This window comes from Nansenia antarctica, assembly GCF_963989245.1.
Source record: "Nansenia antarctica genome assembly, contig: SUPER_18_unloc_1, whole genome shotgun sequence".
Classification (NCBI taxonomy): Eukaryota; Metazoa; Chordata; class Actinopteri; order Argentiniformes; family Microstomatidae; genus Nansenia; species Nansenia antarctica.
In genome coordinates, this window is record NW_027663467.1 from 1,701,850 (window position 1) to 1,721,505 (window position 19,656).

At 43.5% G+C, this 19,656-nt stretch overlaps 1 pseudogene across 1 annotated transcript in view; it reads right to left on the bottom strand.

Moving 5' to 3' along the window:
- Positions 1–6,772: 6,772 nt before the first annotated feature.
- The window catches only part of LOC308173713, a 28,387-nt pseudogene continuing 15,503 nt past the window's right edge, over positions 6,773–19,656 (bottom strand). Inside the window, exons 4-13 of the transcript in view lie at positions 14,605–15,830; positions 12,608–12,748; positions 11,883–11,923; positions 11,106–11,714; positions 10,605–10,778; positions 9,165–9,368; positions 7,960–8,478; positions 7,563–7,691; positions 7,209–7,386; positions 6,773–6,945 (exon numbers count right to left, since the gene is read on the bottom strand). The product of the transcript in view is annotated as an uncharacterized misc_RNA (transcript). The remainder of the gene's footprint in view (positions 6,946–7,208; positions 7,387–7,562; positions 7,692–7,959; positions 8,479–9,164; positions 9,369–10,604; positions 10,779–11,105; positions 11,715–11,882; positions 11,924–12,607; positions 12,749–14,604; positions 15,831–19,656) is intronic.

Consider the following 19,656-nt stretch of genomic DNA (forward strand, 5'->3'; position numbering starts at 1 on the left):
TTATTAACACTAGAACAGCCATGAGGGGTCATGACCCCCCTGTGAGGAAAGAAAAATGTGATATCTTTGCACTTTGATCACATTTCAGGACCCTCCTTTCATGACTTGTCCGAGATATGTGCGTTCTACCACCCAGTATCCTTACATTTTCAAAATCACATCAGGATAAGCTAGTATAAAGCTATTTTGCAGTTTTTCTGTGTAGGAGGCAGGCTAGTTTACAAGCGGCCAACTAGTGGTGGTTGTGTGAAAGTAGCAGGTTAGCATTGTAAAGAGGGGTCATTTAGGAGGTAAAAAGGCACGGCTGTTCTAGAAGCTGGTAGAGGAGCAAGAGAAGCGAGACCCAAAGCAAAGCTCTGGCTCAGTTCTGAGGGGGGCTGAGGGGTCACTTCCCCAGCAGACAGCATCTGGTACTAATAACACAACAAGGAAGACAACAGGTTAGCACTTCTGGACATTTGGGATTTGATTTGATTTGTATTTGTCCCAAACACAATAAACATATCAAAACATAACAACATTTCTGTCTCAAAGCTATGTATCTGTGTATTTTTTCAGTTTTTGTGTGCCATCCCACCGTTTTGCTCCATGGATATGATTTTGTTTGTGGTTGCTCTTATCTTATTGACATAAAGCAGTGACAAGTGAATGCAGGAGTATAAAAGGTTCAAACAACATCACTTTATTACCACACAACACACGTGTCAAATATGTCACCTAATGGCTAGATATTTGGGGAATTGTAGTCCTAGATTTAGTGGACTACAAAAACACGTACACAGCTGAACTGAACAGAAATACAAACATAACACTGAGACTACAAACTATGAGTAAAAGTAAGTTATGTTAAAACTATTGTTTGTTACATTGAGGCTCTTCAACCTTTAAACTTTCATAACATCAAAAATAAGAAAATCACATTTAAAAAAACAAACATCATTAAACAATCTGTACACGCAGGCTAGAGGCCAATCTAACAAATGTGGGGGAGGAACAGTGTTGGAGTACGTCCAGGCGTATGTCCAGAAAATAAGCTGTTCTAATAGAAAACTGAGAAGTGATAGGATCTATATCTTAAGAACATATCTGAGAGTGGTGGCCTGGGGTAGGAGTCAAACCCAAACCCAACTGAAGGTACAGCAAGAAAAGGTCAAATCTCTGGACCGTTACAATGTAGCTGATGGATCTCCCTGTCTCTCTATTAGTGAGTGTAGCTGATGGATCTCCCTATCTCTCTATTAGTGAGTGTAGCTGATGGATCTCCCTATCTCTCTATTAGTGCCGTGTTGCAACAGTACAGGTACACACATTGATTTCATTGAGTACGCGTTAGTATTTTTCGCACAACAGAGACTGAAATTCACTTTCTCTCCAGCAGGGGGCATCAGCAGCACTGGAAGCAACCATCCCTCTCATATCTACAGCAGTCACAGAACAGCAACGATAACAAAAAAGGACCGTTTTCATTGTGTGACGGTCGGGATTATTTCCGCCGCCTTGTAGGGGTTACAAAGTACTTAGTCTGGGGAGGACTGAGTGGGACAGGATCTAGGTCCCCCACACCCAATACCTATGGCCTCAATGTTCAGGTGAGTGAGCAAGTTGTTTACTGTTTAGTAGCGTGGGCTAACGTCAACCTCTTAGACGGGGTAAAGTGGGCTTTAGTAGGTGGCCGTGAACTGACCTGACACCACCCCCTACTTTACCTAGGTCTAGCTAAACAGGTGAGGCGCCCCTACCCCCAGGTAAGTAAATGAAATGGGAAATTACAGCTGTTATTCCCTTCAAATGTTTACTCAAGAATAAACACAGAGCTTATGGAAAATTATCCAAACACAAAACGGTTAACATTTGGGTCAAGAAATTCAATATGGTATGGTTTCATTAATACACTGGTCACTAGCAAGAAATCACATGAAAGGCAAATCAATGCATACAATACATCTGTTCTAATTCACCATCCAACCCTGAATGCTTGAAATTTACACTTAATAAACCATTCCCTTTAAATGCAACATTATCAACTTAACTGAATGCAGATAAACTCAAAACAGGCATTTCACTCTTACTTTCACATTGACATTTAACCAGTGGTGTAGTCTAGTTTTTTCTAGTGGGTATACTGTGATTTTGCCCTCCCAGTCAGAGCGACACCTGTCCCGTAGCGACACCCCATAAGCACCACCACACTCACTTATGCATACAGTATGCATCTACACCGGTGTTTGCTGCCTTGGGGGGGGTGGCATGGACTGTATTTGTACATCAAGCTGCCTCACGCTACAGAAACAGGAGATAGGCTCCTGCCCCCTAAGGGCCGTTAGGCTCGAGAACCATCGGTTCTCAAGGCTACTTATGTGGTCTTGACTACATGTCCACTTTCTCACCTGGTTCTTGCTCTCTCTCTGGTGTGCCGACACCATCCTGCTCTCTCTCCTTCTCTCCCTCTCTATCCTCCTCTCTCCCTTTTGCTGTCAACCAAAAGGCAAACATAACAACCAGAGTATTTATAATCTAATAAGAGGTATACATTGAATTCATATCAAATCATAACATCATTCTAATTGAATATTGGGTTGCTGTGGGCAATGCAGTCAGATACTGTCTTTACTTACTCTCACCTGTAAGAAAATCGTATGTCCAACTACAAAAAACAGACATTTCCAATGAGTGAGGGTTTGTTCCAATGCTTCAATCCACTGTCCATGTACTGTAAATAACTTACGGTACATGTGGGAAGACAGTACATGTGGGAAAACTAGGGTTAGGGTTCTGAGTCAGGACCTGCTCTCTGTAAAACACACACACACACACACAGCTAGTTATAAATCATACACTCCCACAAAATTCATGCAGTACGATCATTCATGTCCACAGATTTAAAAAATTGTGTTTGAGAGACAATAGTTTCTCACACACGCACGCACACACACACAGTCCCTCCAGGCTGCTGTTCCATTGCTGCTCCAGGGAGGCCAGCCTGCCCTTCTGCAGTGCCAGTAGACGGTCCACACACTGCAGGTGAGAGCGCCGGGCCTGGGCCCTCTGCTGCTCCGCCTCACTCAGGTCACACACCAAACACTACAACACACACGGGGACAGAGAGAGAGGGGGAGAAAGAGCGAGCGAGAGAGAGAGGAATACATAGAGATAGAGGGGGGGGAGAAAGGGAGAGACAGAGAAAGGGGGGCGAGGGAGAGAGAGAGAGAGGAAGGGGGGAGAGGGAGAGAGAGAAAGAGAGACACAGGGAGAGAGAGGGGGGGGAGAGAGAGAGGGGGGAGGAGAGGGAGAAAGATAGCAACAACTTGCTTTAACATTAGGAGAACTTTGCTCGTTATATTCAGCAAACAGACAACATAGCCCACCTCATTCATTCGTTTCGGGGTACAAGAAAAGGTGTTGTTTTTACCTGTGAGTTTACAAGATGAGTTTGTGTGTCGTCTCCTAGCAACATCGCATGGATAAACAGAAGCAGGAGCTGCGCGAACTTTAAAAACAAAAAAGCCGAAGGAAAAATACGATGTGAAAACGCCATATGTGCATTTAGATCATCGTTTCTCAACGGGGGCGTTCAGACAACATCGGGGGGGCGCTGGAGCAAATATTTTTAAAAGGGGGGCGTTGAGGTGTTCTTGGGGGGCGTTCACGCATAAAGTATTTTCTCATGAAAAACAGCTGTGTTATTACGGGCACATTCGTAAATGCACGAACGGTCAGTTCGCTCGGACAAACCGTGTTTTCAGTCAGAGCGCCCATCTCTGAGCGCTCTGAACTTGGCCGGGCTCTGTGACGCAGACACATGTAGCGCAGCGCCCAAAAAAATAAAAGTGAGTGTCATCAAGAAGATGGAGAAGCTAAAAACTCAGCTAGCAAAGGCAGAGCTTTTGATAGTTTCCAATGTGTCTGGGTAAGCTGCATTGTAGAAGAATCTTGACAGTTCATGTACAGTGCAGAAATTGCAATACTATGCTACGATAGAAAGAACCCCGGTTCATCCCATCTGTAACATCATGTTGACCAATGCCCAACTTCTATGAGTGTTTTCCTTGTAGGCTATGCTTGAGTGACATATGTTTCAGTTTGTGGGCTCATTGTAATTGTTGCGTTCGCTTCGCTCGCTTCCTTTCAATACAGCTTATTTAATTTAGTTAAATTAGTGCTAATACCATACCACCATACCAGAACATCACAGCAGGAACAACCTATCTCAAAAAAGCGATCGTAATAAACCAGTCCTGAAAGTTCTCTGTCGCTTACCAATAATCGAACCTAGAGAAATCAGCTACGAATGTCCCCTCCCCTCGCAGGTTCATCACAGTATATTACATAAATGTATTACTGTTAAGTGTTGTTGTGGATGTTATCCCTAGTGCCATTCTGAGGTTAGCATTGCGAAGTGTTTGCAAACTAAAATATTCGATCGCTTTTTTGTGATATGTTGCTCCTCTTGTGATGTCCTGGAAACGAACGCATCAGCTGCAGCGTCTTTTGTATTGATCAGCTGTCATCAGTGTTATTACGGATACGTTCGTAAATGCACGAACGGTCAGTTCGCTCGGACAAAACCGTGTTTTCAGCTGCGCAGAGCTCTGAACTTTGGAACTTTATGTTTTGATATGTTTTGATATGAGAAATTCGAAGTGGTCAGTTTATGAAAATAATACCATAGAATACTAAATAAAATACTAAAATAATAGCCCCCTAGCGTTTGCCGCCATATTGTGACACCACCCCCCCCCCCAAAGTCCAATAAAAAATGAATCAATATTAGCATCATAAAACAGCAATTTGGAGAAATGCAACACCAGCACACTTAAAAAAACGAACAATGTTAGTTGTAATGTACAGTTCTGCAGCCTACTGTTTGTTCTGCATCGGACATGTGTGAAATTGCTGCTGTTCCGTAGCAGTCTGTTTGTATTCTCTGATGTTGTCTGAGTTTGTTTAACACTCAGAAACAGCATTTTTATTCACATTCACATGGCTTTTCTGCTCTCTGGTAAACTAATGATAATGATATTCCAACTGCCCAGTTAAATCCAATCTATTATTTGGCATTCAGTGACATGCTTTTTAAATTATATAACACAGAATATTAGTCAACATTAATGTTTAGCGAAGAAAATAAGCCTACTTTTTTGATGGGGGGGGCGGTAAGAGGCCTGGATAATGGACAGGGGGGCTGGCCCAAAAAAGGTTGAGAACCACTGATTTAGATCAACAAACAATTTCAAAAAAAAAAAAAATTCCAACATAATGTTTCACAATAAAAATAGCATACAGAATTTCACAAATACGAGAAAAAACTAAATACATAAAAGGCAATTTTCATGAAACATTAATTTCAAACAGGAACCGTAAAAATACAGGAGTTTGAACCTTTTATTCCTGTCATATATCTGTAATACTTCATTAATAGTGGTCATCAATAAAACGTCGTTGTTATATGACCGTAAGGTGTTCATATTCTGTTATAATTTGGGAATTAGCTAGTAGTGTGATTGACATTAATATAATCTATTTCAAAATAAGAATAACATCAAACAAGGGCAACAATCAATACATGTTAAAATTCCTGACTGAAACAACTAAATTACTGTGTTGAATTTCAGGTTAGACAAAACACTCAAACCTTTAAAAGTTGACGATTGATTAGTGTGTTACCATGGAATGTGAAAAAAGTTTGTTTACATTACCATGTTCACTCAATTTAGGAAAATGCAATTATTACTTATGATTCACAATTAGTTATTCTTAAGAAATATACTGAGAACAGAATATCAAATTAAAAGTTAATAAAAGTCTGAACATTAAATCTTCACCAGACTGTGTCACAAATGTCATCAACAAATCACTCAATAAGTTCAATTGATCTTTATGCAAGGATAGTTTATGTAATTTTGGAATCAATGTCTTCGTTTTTATATGGTCTCTGATTTGCATAGGAATCAATTACACACTATGTAGATTAGGATGTCACTACCTGACAAACTGATGTACTGTAGCTACTAGCTACTACTATCCTCCATGAGGGATGGTGTGGAAACGACATTGCATGTGTTGGATTTGCACTAAACTTAATGCTTTGTAGTAAAATCAAATAAACAAATTTCCAGCCATTTGCTGTATCATTAGAATTCATTGTTGCAACACAATTATGGAAATGAGATAGATTATTTTTCATTAAGGGATTCTTTTTGGACACTTGGTTATATACCACTTGTGTAGAGTGACTGACATGATGTTGCCCCATTGACTGTGCTTTTTTCTCTCCATCATTCAACTTTGTAGATTTTGGTCAGTCTCCCTGGGCTTCAGGGTCCCATTCCTGAGCAGTTTTGTAATGACAACCTGATCCCCACAGTGTGTAATTGATTCCTATGCAAATCAGAGACCCTATAAAAAGATTTTAATTCCAAAATTACATAAACTATTATAAATAAAATATTTAACAAGATTAAGTTTAACAAGATTAAGTTAAAAAAGGAACATGAGTTCAAACAAAAAGAACATGAAAATGTATTAATACAAAATACAACCCAATAAAACAAGAAATAGGAGAAAGGAAATAAGCGTAAAAGTGCAAGATGAAATAAACACACACTAGCTAAAAGCTAGGCAAAAAAAACACCTTCTCGAAAAAACCCTTCTTGAAACCCATACCGTGTCTATCTCAGTGTCAAGGGCACACTAGTAGTGGTGTGGTTTCAGGCGGGATTTGAACTCACAACCTTCCGATCACAAGTCCAACTCACTATCCACTAGAACACCACTATCCCTCAGATTTGGACTCACTGTCTCCTTGCTCGTCCAGCTTCTCAATGGTGGATTTGGGAAGGGTGGATTTGGGAAGGGTCATCTGTAGGGCACACCACAGGGCAGTGCGGGACTTCCTTGTGGTTGTACAGAGGTCCCTCAGTGCTGTGGCAAGCTGCAGGATTTTGTCTATCACAAAATAAGCAGACAAAACTCATGTCATTTAACACCTTCCTGTTGTAGGCCTTTTTATTAGAACTGAGCAAGCTGCCCATCAATAATACATGAAGGCAAAAAAGATAGTTGTGCAACATTCCCAGGAAAGAATATAGAGGGCGCAATTGAATCACAAATCGTCAATACAATATTGGAAGACATCATTGATAAATGCAGGATGAGCTTAAAAAAACTAAAAGAAGTGGCTCATTTATTACATGGTAGTGTTGAATTACCTCTGTCCTCTCTGAAATGAGCACTACTCTGCCTTTGCCTGTTGGACGTGTTGATTTCCTCTTCGCGTCTGGCTTTGGTAAAGTAAATAGCCTGTCGGTGTCTGTCCAAAGCTGAGCAAATGTTGGCATGGAGGGGGAAGCTGCGCACACGCTCCATTTTACCCAGAAGGCTCACCACCTAAGATGTAATAAAACAATTAATACTACAGGTAAAGGTATGACCGCAAATTAATTTGAAACACTTGCTTTACTTCAGTAGATGGGTGTCAATCTCACACAGCAGCTGTTATGTACATAAATATCCTATTTTGTGTGACTGTAGACAGTTTAAAAGACAATAACTTGAAATCTCACCCTGGCCTGTTCTCTTATCTGGTCCACTATGAGACCGTCGACTCTTGAAGGGTTTGGTGGGATCTTGGGAAGGGTGCAATCAGCTGCAATCAGTTTTCCTGGATAGCTCTTGATAAGGATGACCTCTGTCTAAAACAGAAAACATATAAAGAAAATGTTACACCAAACAGTCAAACCATATATACAAAACATAGTATGCTTAGATATATTATAAGCAAGTAATATACAGTGGTGACATGAGCAGAGATGTACTACTCATTTGGAAATCTGGGATTAGTAGTTCCCTCAGCTGTTCACCAAAGGGTGACCGCTTTGTTGTTTGAATTTAGGCCTAACCCTAATAAATGTTGTCTTCTTTCCACACTCATAAAATTGGGCTCATATTCTCAATGCTCACCTCCTTCCTCTCCTTCTCCAAGACCCTCCATTGCTCATAACACTCCAACAAGTATAAGTGGAGCTGACTCATGGGTCCTCCTCTGTTCTTCATCATCCTTGGGGACCTGATCCCTGTCATCCCAGGATACATACCCTCTCCACCAGACCTCATCAGGGCATCGAAGTACGGGTTGAAACCTGCAAAGTCACTGTTTGGCAACAAGTCACACAGGTCCATGAGGGGAATGGGGCTGCCATAAGGGAATGATGATCTGGAGTTGTAGTTCATCGGCACGTGACAGGAGCTCTGTATATGATCATTTACTGGGTGCAAAAAAGGTTGGGTCTTTCCCGTGCCATTTCCTCCTCCAAATCTCTGAGATCTATTCATGCTCCCAAGTAGGTCGATGTAAGGGTTCTGCAGGAGCCCCTGTTTCTTTTCCCCCTCTCTTATACGAGTGCCTGTCTGGGGCCGTGGCTTCCCGTCAAAGTGCCGCTGGGTACATCCCTCACCCACTAGGCCAGTGTCACGGCCAGGCTCATGACCATGACAAAAACGGGAGACACACACACGATCTTAGTAAGTAATGATAAGAAAATGTTTATTGTAAACTAAATGAGGCCAATAATAAGATGAGGTGTGGTAGTCAGTAAATCAGTGGTGTAATGTGAGTGTAGTGGAAAGTGGTGAGGTGAGTGTTGCATGGTGTGAAACAAGGAACAAACAAAGAATAGAAAATAATGGTGCCTAGAAGGGGGCCTCAATACTGAGGCCTGCATAGATCTTTTATGCCCTGGATCCTGGAACCAGGTGGGGCACAATCAGCTGTCCACCAGCTGACCTGCATTCTGCTGATTAGTAACCCTGTCCAGCAGGAGTACTCTCTGCAGACAGGGAAACAGATGTTTATTACAGGCCAGGACACAATATGGGGCCAGGGCCGTCACACCCCCTCCCATAGAAACAGGGTCCCCAAGGGAACACTGAACAACAGGGAAACACACCACAGTAAAATAATATATAAACGAACAAACCCAGATCACCTGTATTCAGGACCAACCACCATTACTCCAACCTCGGCAACAGGTACCAATGAAGCCATAATTAAGAGGAGCAGGAACAGTAGAAGGGTAAAAACAGGAAATTAGTTAACACAAAAACAATTTTAACAAGGGGCCCTTCATAACTGAAAAATTGCGACAGAAGCTGCGATAATAGCCTACTAGCCCTAAGAAACGCTGCAGCTCTTTCTTAGTGGTAGGTCTGGGGTACTGCTCTATAGCCTGCACCTTAGCCTGGACCAGAGAGACTTTACCATGACCAACCACTCGACCGAGGTACCTCACCGATGCCCTGGCAAACTCACACTTTGCCAGGTTGACGGTGAGGCACGCACCAGCCAAGCGGTCGAACAAGGCACGCACACGCTGAAGATGGGTGGACCACGAGTCAGAATAGATGACGACGTCGTCTAGATATACAGCGCACCCCTCCAAACCACCTACAACCATGTTCATCAGCCGTTGGAATGTGGCTGGAGCATTTCTAAGACCGAAGGGCATGACAGTATACTCATAAAGACCAGAGGGGGTTATAAACGCCGATATTTCACGAGCCCTCTTGGATAAAGGCACCTGCCAAAATCCTTTGAGCAAGTCAAATTTGCTAATAAACTTAGCGGAGGCTACTTGGTCAATACAATCTTCCATCCTGGGAAGAGGATACGAATCTGGCTTTGTCACACTATTCACTTTGCGGAAGTCTGTACAAAACCGCAGTGTGTGATCAGGCTTTGGAACTGTGAGACACGGGGACGCCCAGCTGGACGAGGTAGGCACTGCAATACCAGTCTCAAGCATATACCTGATCTCGGAGTCCACGTGTTTACGTTTGTCAGGACTAACTCTATAAAAACGCTGTCTGATAGGTGAAGCATCCCCTACATCTATATCGTGTTCGATTAAGGGAGTCTGCGTGGGAGTGTCACCAAAAATGGATGGATAATCCTTAACAAGATGCAGCAGTTGGGTACGTTCAACCTCTGTTAAATGCCCCAACGAGCTCCCAAGATCACGAAGGGACTCTGAATTTTTCAATCTTCCAGTCAACAACTCCTGGCCGGGACTGGATAGGCCATCCTCCTCAGGCTCTGCCACCACCTGAGGGGAATCCCCTACTGTACTGGCTACACACGCCGGACGAACAGGAACTGACGCCTGCTCCACAGAATCAGACACACGGTCATAATACGGTTTCAATAAATTAATGTGGCAGAGCTGATTAGGCTTCCTACGCAAAGGTGTAGCAATCAGGTAATTAAGATCAGACACTTGCTTTACTACAGTATGTGGACCAGTAAATTTAGCACAAAAGGGGGAATCAACCATGGGCAAGAGTGCCAGAACCTGATCACCCGGGCTAAACTTCCGTGGCTCAGTTCGGCGGTCATAAAGGCGTTTCATTTTCTTTTGTGCACTAGCTAGTTTTTCTTTTGCCAGCTCACCGGCTTCATAAAGCCTATGCTTAAAGCCGAGCACGTATCCAAGCAAGTTTTTTGGTGGTTCGGACTCTTTCCAATCATCTTGGATAACGGCCAAGGGGCCACGTACTGTGTGTCCGAACACCAGATCATTGGGACTAAAACCCGTACTTTCCTGGCTCACCTCCCTGGCGGCTAACATCATCCAAGGAAGCCCCTCCTCCCAATCTCCGTCCAGCTCAGTACAGTAGGCGCGCAACAAAGATTTCAAAGTTGCATGGAATCGCTCCAATGCGCCCTGGCTCTGCGCGTGATAGGCTGACGCCCTGTTGTGCTTAACGCGCAGCTGTTTCAGGACCTGAGCGAACAGATGGGAAGAGAAATTAGAACCCTGGTCAGACTGGATGATTTTTGGTATGCCAAAGATTGAAATGAACTGAGTCAAGGCACGGACTACAGACTTGGTGGTGATATTGCGTAAGGGATAAGCTGCAGGATACCTGGTAGCCTGGCACATAACTGTCAGCAAATACTTAGCCCCAGTACGAGACGGAGGGAGGGGACCTACACAATCAATAATGAGATGGTCAAACGGTTGACTGGTTGCCTGAATCGGACTCAATGGAGCCGGTGTAATGCTCTGATTCGGCTTTCCTGTCAACTGACATGTATGACATGTTTTTACATAGGCTGCCACATCCCTCTTAAGGCGAGGCCAAACGAAGTAACGGAGGATGCGATCATAGGTCTTAGAAACTCCTAGGTGTCCACCCTCATCATGTGACACCTGCAGAACCAAGCTGCGATACTTGGAGGGCACAACAATTTGGTAAATGGGGTCTCCCACAAACTCAACGCCATGGGGAACCCACTTCCTCACCAATACCTCATTGTGAATGAAATAGGCATGGGCGCTGTTCCTCACCCCCCCAGCAGGGAGAGCTCCCTCAAACAGCTCTTTCAGACTTGGATCTGCCCGCTGCTCTCTCACCAGTTCACTGTGAGGGACAGACAGGGGAAAATCAGACAGTGATATCACATGCTCCACATCATCCACCATTTTGTCAGGGTCAGGCGTGGCACGGCTCATGGCACGAGTTACGGCACACGCAGTGAACACCTCAGGAAACTCCCGTTCACTTTCATCAGGCTTGCTTTTAAATACTGGCACAGACGTAACCACCACAGGTGGCGCCACATCTGCCCACACTCGTGCACCAACCAAGCCATTACCCATGATCATGGTCACCCCCTCACAGGGCAACGCTGGGCGCACACCCACAGTCATCTCACCCTGAAACAAATCAGATGAAAGAATTATTCTGTGCAGAGGAACATGCAATACAGCCAAACCCATACCACGAATGGGAATGGAGTCACCTGTGTCAGAGGCATCAGAAAATGGCAAAGCAGAAGCTAAAATAAACGAATCAAATGCCCCAGTATCCCGTAAAATGTTTACTGGGACCTTCTCATCCCCACCGACGAGGGACACCAAACCATCTGTAAGGAATGGCAAGTAAGATTCAAGGTCAGAGGATTGTGGAGACTCAACATGTGTAGAGCGCACCTGGGACAGCGAATCACAGGCTTGGGCAGCAGACTTAACCCGCTGCACCACCGGCGCCGCGCAACCAGCCCCTTTAGCCCCATCCCCATGAGACACTGGAGCCCAAGGCTTACCTCTAGACTTTAAAGCATAGCATTCAGATTTAACATGCCCCTTTTTATGGCAGTGACTGCACACTTTCTCATAACTCCTTGAACTATTCTGATTCTCATAACTCCTTGAACTATTCTGATTCTCATAACTCCTTGAACTATTCTGACCTCTACGACCAAAATCAGTTGCAACTGACTGACCAGCAGGTGGCATATCAAAACCAAAGGTACTCCTCTGAAACCCAGACTCTGGCACATAAGCGCGAGACTCACCAAACATGCGCGGCTCTCCAAACTTACCCCTGCTATGAGTCAATGTAAAATCATCTGCCAACGCAGCAGCTTCAGCAGGAGTAGTCACCTGCTTTTCACTAATATAAGTGGCTATTTTCTGGGGAATAGCATTTTTAAATTGCTCCAGTACAATCAGATCACACAAATCATCAAAATCATCTACATCAGACGCCTTGCACCAGCGATTGAAATGCAAAACTAATTCTCTTGTAAACTCAAGATGTGTCTGACTCTTGTTTCTCCTCCAATTCCTAAATTTCTGTCTGTAGGCCTCCGGAACCTGTTCATAAGATTTAAGCACTGCAGACTTCACTTTCTCATAAATCAGAGAATCCTCACGGCTCAGGGACGAATATGCCAACTGTGCTCGACCTGTAAAAACACATTGTAACATGAGGGTGCGTTCAGCATCTGGCCAACCACGAGTGTCAGCGACGCGCTCAAACAACGAAAAAAACAAGTCAGGATCCCTTTCATTAAATTTAGGTAAAAGTTTCAAGTTTCCTGCTATATCAAATAAGCCTCTATTTGCTCCCCTGGAAGCAAAAGAACCCCCACTACTTAAGACTTCACTACTGATTTTACCGTCTTCAATCAAATTCAACCTATGTCTCTCTAACTCCACAGTTTGCATTTGGATTTCACATTTCATTTTCTCAAGTGCAAATTCCTGGTCTAATCTCAGTTTGAGCAATTCTTTTTCCTGGTCAAATGTAAAAGGGTGCTTAGCAACAGGCGAAGATGAACCCTTGACAGGCTGTGGCAAAATTGCCATCTCGACCAGTTTCGACTCTAAACATGCCCTAAGCTCATGTTTCTTTTGTTCTACCACCGCTACATCATAATGTTTTGCAACCAATAACAATTGAGCTTTAGTAAAACGGTACAATAAGTCATAGGATGGAGCTGCTATAAACCCCTCTACTCCAGACATTTTTATTTTATTAAATCACAATATTAAGTACAGGACAATGTAGGCCTATGGACCCAAGATGGCGTATACACTGACAACTCAGCGCGCATCAGAGGAAATTGACAACCTCGCAACGGAGCATGCCCCTATCTGACTGCCTACCCCAGGACCTGACTGAGTAAGCTCAACCCTAGTCTTCATGCGTTTAGCGGGAGGATCTTTAAACACTAACTCGTCAGCCCGGTTAGACCCCCAGCAAGCTGGTCGCCCACCTGACAGCTAAGAATGTGTCCCCGAGACAATTGCTCTAGCCGCCGTACCGCAACACTACAGAAAAACGCTCAGCCAGACTCAAAGGAGAGAGACCGTAAACCTACCAGGGCAGCCCCGTAGCCTACATGTGCGCAACTGACAGCCAATTGTATACACCCTCTTGCCCCAATAGAAAAAAACCTATCTAAGCACCATTACAAACAAAACGATCGCGCAGATCAATTAACAATAGGCTATTATATACAAAAATGCGATAAGTGTGTCTCCAAAATGCTTAATATGCCACTCAAGACTTTCAAAAAAAAAACACCCGCAGGCGATAATTTTGAACTGGTGGGGAATCGACTACGACACCAGTTTGCAGTTCATTCACCAAAATCTCTGCCTAGGCTACTAACAGAGACACGCGCTTATTAACTTAACAAGGCACCCCCTGCCAATCAAGGCAACAAGCCATGGGAGTCGCACCACAAGTAATGAACCACAATGTTTTAACCATCAATTAAGCAAAAAAGTCAAACGACCGGGTAGAATTCAATAGAAAAAAAGCAATATTTACTTACCAAAAGGTGATCAAAATAATGCTAGAAAAACGAAAACGGACGAAGCCCCCAATTTGTCACGGCCAGGCTCATGACCATGACAAAAACGGGAGACACACACACGATCTTAGTAAGTAATGATAAGAAAATGTTTATTGTAAACTAAATGAGGCCAATAATAAGATGAGGTGTGGTAGTCAGTAAATCAGTGGTGTAATGTGAGTGTAGTGGAAAGTGGTGAGGTGAGTGTTGCATGGTGTGAAACAAGGAACAAACAAAGAATAGAAAATAATGGTGCCTAGAAGGGGGCCTCAATACTGAGGCCTGCATAGATCTTTTATGCCCTGGATCCTGGAACCAGGTGGGGCACAATCAGCTGTCCACCAGCTGACCTGCATTCTGCTGATTAGTAACCCTGTCCAGCAGGAGTACTCTCTGCAGACAGGGAAACAGATGTTTATTACAGGCCAGGACACAATATGGGGCCAGGGCCGTCACACCAGCCATATGCATCCTGTTCTTGTCCAGCTGCATTTCAAAGTCACCATCCCCAGCTCCCCTCCTCAGCCCATCCATGCCTGTCACAACCTGGTTCTGTCCTGTCCGGCTCTGGAGGGTCGGCCCATCCTCCTGACTGTAATCTGGAATACATGATGCACCTCTCTGCATTTGCTGGGAGTGCTGCGGTACAAATTCTGACACAGAGTGTGACAGCATTTTGGACGGCCCAGATGATACAACGTTTCCTCTTGGCTGCTTGAGTTTATTTTGCATCTGGTTCTGTTGGCTGTGATGGGGAGCATACTGACTCAGGCTCAGGTTCATGGAGTGGGAGTAGGGTCCTTTCTGGGTGGCCATCTTATTTGGATAAGAACTTCGAGGATTCAAAGATGCAATGAGTGCTTTTGGTTGCTGAAAGTATTCAACATGTTGTGGACCAAACCCAGATGTATCTCTAGAACCAAAGTCACTCTGCAATGGGTGTTTCCTTAACCCTCCATCAGTCTCTCTTTGCACTGCTCCAAGCTCCCCTCCCAGCTCCTTTTTGAACTGTATGGTTTGAGTGCTGTGCGCTGGTATTCTGGAGCTGGTAAAATTCCTCTGTTCAGTCATGCTGTCCTCATATTGCATCTGCACTGTCTGTCTGCTCTGGGGCTCCCTGCCACATGAGTTGTCCTGCTGCTCACCCACCATTAAAGCCTGGATTCTGCTGGCCAGCTTGTTGACATCTTGCATGGTACGGTTTGGTCCTGGCTTGGTCCTTCTGGGCTTGACACTGCTTTGGCACTGAGGTGCAAACGCATCAATGTGATCAGAGAAAGCATTCAATGAACCACTGAACCCTCCAACCTTTTCATTTGCATTGTACTCCTCGTGTTTATTCTGTCTAGGCTTTGGCAGGTAGGAGTTCCCCACATTGGGCACAATGGGCAGGTCTGGAAGACCTGGCGGCTTCTGCACTTGTTTGGTCTGTAGGGAGTAGGCGTCCATATCTCCATTGCAGGAAGAAAAGAGCCACTGCTCACTGTTGTCAACGCCATTGAAACGCTGATAACACTCTTCAGAATCTCTGTTCATTGACTGTCCTTGTGCTTTATCGAAAGGCTCAGAATAAACATCGTTTGGCGGAAAGGCAGAGTGGGGCTGGATTTTTGACTCAGACTGGAAGTAATGTGGATAATCCATTGAATTAGGAGACCAGATAGATTTCAAATCGGATGGTGTCCTGGAAGGGGAATTGAGAATGTAAAGGTTAACATATGGCTCTTTTCCATTGACCAGACCGGGACGGCACAGGACGGCACACTTTTGTATCTTACCCGTACCGTATTTTCAGAAACGCTTCTCCATTATACTCAACAGACCTGGAGCGAGCCGGGACAGTAGGAGTAGGAGTTAAGCGTCATAAGAGCACTTCACTTTAATAAGTGCCGCTATACAGCTCAACGGGGGTAAATGCGACATTAATTATGTCAAAATGCAGCACTATCCTGCACAGATCAGCCTTAAAACATGTAACGTTAGATATCTAAAGTTAGACAGGGAGCGATGTATTTCTATGGAAAGGCTGTGCTTGACGCTTCCATTGGACTGACGCCGGGGCGCTCATACAATCTCTGCGTTTGTTGCAGAGGAACAGGGTGACTGGCACCCTGTGACAAACGCGCAGATATGAGTGCTCCGGTGTCTTGTTCGGTAGTCTTAATTTATACAGCATATGGATGTTACGTGACTGTTACTTGCTGTTTTAATAATTTTATTTAGCCTATATAGCACAAGTCATGCATTGAATGTAACCTCAAGTGCTGAACAGTATTAAGTAAACCACAATACATGTGTGAGTGTCCGCATCATCGTTATCGATAATTGAATCGTTTATCTTTATTAATAAATAATTACAGAAAAAGTAAATGACATTTGCCTAAAGCGAAATCTGTTGTGGTATTTAAAAATGGCGGTTAGCGGTGAACTGGAATATCAACCTGGGATGACGTTATTGTGACGATTTCCATTGACCAATCAACGGTCTGCAGCATCACAAATCGTAGCAGATAGTAAATGTAGCTAAAATCAGTACGGGACGGTAGTGGAGAAGCGCAATAGTACCAGGCATGAAAATGGGTCAGGGGTGAAAAAGGTGAGAAGGATACCTGCTAGGGGGTCCCAGGGTTATGCTCCTCCCAAGTTTTTGGTGGAAAAATGAGCTTCCAAATGCTCATATCTGATTTCTTTTAGATTTACTCTAGTGGTGGTCACATGCAGAATTACAATATTGCACAAAAACAAAAGTATGAATGTATAATTAAGTGCAAATAAAGTATCTTTACATGTCCACATATGCTGTATAAGAGACGGGACTGACAACTTCTCTCATGAAATGCGCAGCAGCGCAGCTTTAATGTAGGGTTAGCGACTTCCATCACCAGTTGAGCGACTTGAGTCCTTCTCTTCTTTCTCTCAGCAAACACGTTGCTGTACGTTGCACTCTATTACGACCGACACCAGTGTGAGTAACTTTACCTGACCAACAGCCCAAGGCACCTCGCGCTAGGGATGCACCGAAAGTTCGGCCACCGAATGTATTCGGCCGAATAATAGCAAAAAAACCACATTCGGTATTGGGCCGAATGTGTGAAAAGACCACCGAATAGTAGTAGTTTACCGCCAAATAGTAGCAGGGTTGTTCCTGCATAGAGAATTATGAGGCGGCCGTCTCCGTCATATTTCTTGCCGCCTCCAGCTCTCAACAAAACTCAGTCGTATTTGACAGTCGTATTTTCTACAAGCGTTGCACTCTGTGTATTTATGTCATTTCTAACTGCAATTATGGCATTGCGCCGACATGGTGGCGGGGGCGCTATTTAACCCTAACCCTGGTGGCGCTGTACTGCAAATAAGCTTAGCTTTCGTGTTTACTAGCGAAATAGCTGTGCACACAAGACAAAACAGAGAACCGGCGCTTGCTGTTTCATTATCCAGAATGACAAGTTGAGCCTACTAGCGTTAGTCAGTGCTACTTTTAATGTATTATTTGCAAAATTATCAGTTTTGAAGTCTATCAGGGTTTTCAATCGCTGAAAAGTTCTATTGATCAGACAGTCAACAATAGGTTTTAGACTGACATGGTACTACTGCCATTAACAAGGACTAACAAACTTTCTCTGTCATAACACCTCATTTTGTGCCAGGAAAAAACCTGAGTAGATGACAGATTTTTTGATGAAACGATCAAAAGTCAGGGCTTGACATTAAGCTTTTTCAGGTACTTGTCCTTCGGACAAGTGAACTTATCTTTTACTTGTCCGAGAGCTCAAGTTACTTGTCCAAATCCAAAGATTTTGAAAAAGCAATAATATTAATAATAATATATTATACTCTCACCGGCCACTTCATTAGGTACACCTTTTCAACTGCTTGTTAACGCAGATATCTAATCAGCCAATCATGTGGCAGCAACTCAATGCATTTAGGCATGTAGACATGGTCAAGACGATCTGCTGAAGTTCAAACCAAGCATCAGAATGGGAAATAAAGGTGATTTAAGTGACTTTGAACCTGGCATGGTTGTTGGTGCCAGACGGGCTGTTGCGTGATATTATAGTGTCAAGATGGACCAAAATCTGAGGAATGTTTCCAGCACCTTGTTGAATCTATGCCACGAAGAATTATGGCAGTTCTGAAGGCAAAAGAGGGGGTCCAACCCCAAGGTGTGCCTAATGAAGTGGCCAGTGAGTATGTGTATGCAAATAACACATTTGACTACTATTGATTTGATAATGATGTATCCTTAATTTTCAAATGTATTCATTAAACAATATTTTGTAATTATTTTAAATTATTACGATGGGGTAATCAGTGATTACCCTAACCCTTTTAGATTAAGATTGGCCACAAAAGGGATGAATATCTAGGAATATTTTTTTTTTTTTTTTTAACTATAGTCCCTCCCCAATGGAAGCAATCTTATTTGCTAGCTTTTGGATAGTATCCTATATTCAAATTGAGAAATCTATCATTAGTGTCATTCTGAAGTTCGCATTGCGATGTGCTGGTCTTAAAACTTCAAACCTAAAATATAGAACTACATGAAAATAAGCGGCATTGAGAAGAAGCGAATATGCGTTCACGCGAATGGCACTAGTGACAGGAGACCCACAACGTAGGCTACACTATGGCTGCGTTCGTAAACTCGCTCTGGAATCTGATCAGCACTCATGGAATGCCTTTTGTCCAATCAAATTACTTGGTCTCTTTATGACGTTGAACGCAGTGTGTGCTCTGGCGCTCTGAGCGAATTTACGAACTATGACGATAACGAACTACGAGAGACTGAAATAGCCTCAGCGAGAATTAGGCGAGGCATCGCTTTGCTTGTAATATTTTTTTTTACTATTCAGATCGGAAGGAGGAATTAATGTTTTGCAGATATTAATACATATTGATTTCTTTTTTTGTTTTGACTTGTCCATCGGACAACTGCAGGAGGAAGTCCACTTGTCCGAACATAAAATGTACTTGTCCCGGACAAGCGGACAAGCCTTAATGTCGAGCCCTGAAAGTGCAATGCTGTTCTTATATATTTATTTTCAGTTATTGTGCTTTGTTGGTATAGCCCGGGGGTCGGCAAACTGCGGCTCTTTAGCGCCGCCCTAGTGGCTCCCTGGAGCTTTTTAAAAAATGTATGTTTTTTTTATTTTATTTTTTTATATGGTTTCTGTAGGAGGACAAACATGACACAAACATTCTTAACGTTTTCCAATGCTGTAAAAATGTGCAGAATAAATATTACATTTCAACATTTCTGTCAACGAAGATTTGCGTCATAGCTGTGGTGCAATTGTTATTGTGTACAGGCCACCGTAGTCACGGTGCCAGGCAGGTGGCTGTTGCGAACGAACCGGCGGGTGTGTGACGGGCCATGGATCCCAAAGGGAAAAAGAGAAAGATCGCTGAGGAGAACAGAGGATTTAACAGTTCTTGGACCGAATCATTTGCTTTCATTGCCAATGCGGAAGGATTGCCTGCATGTTTGCTCTGTAATGAGAAGTTGT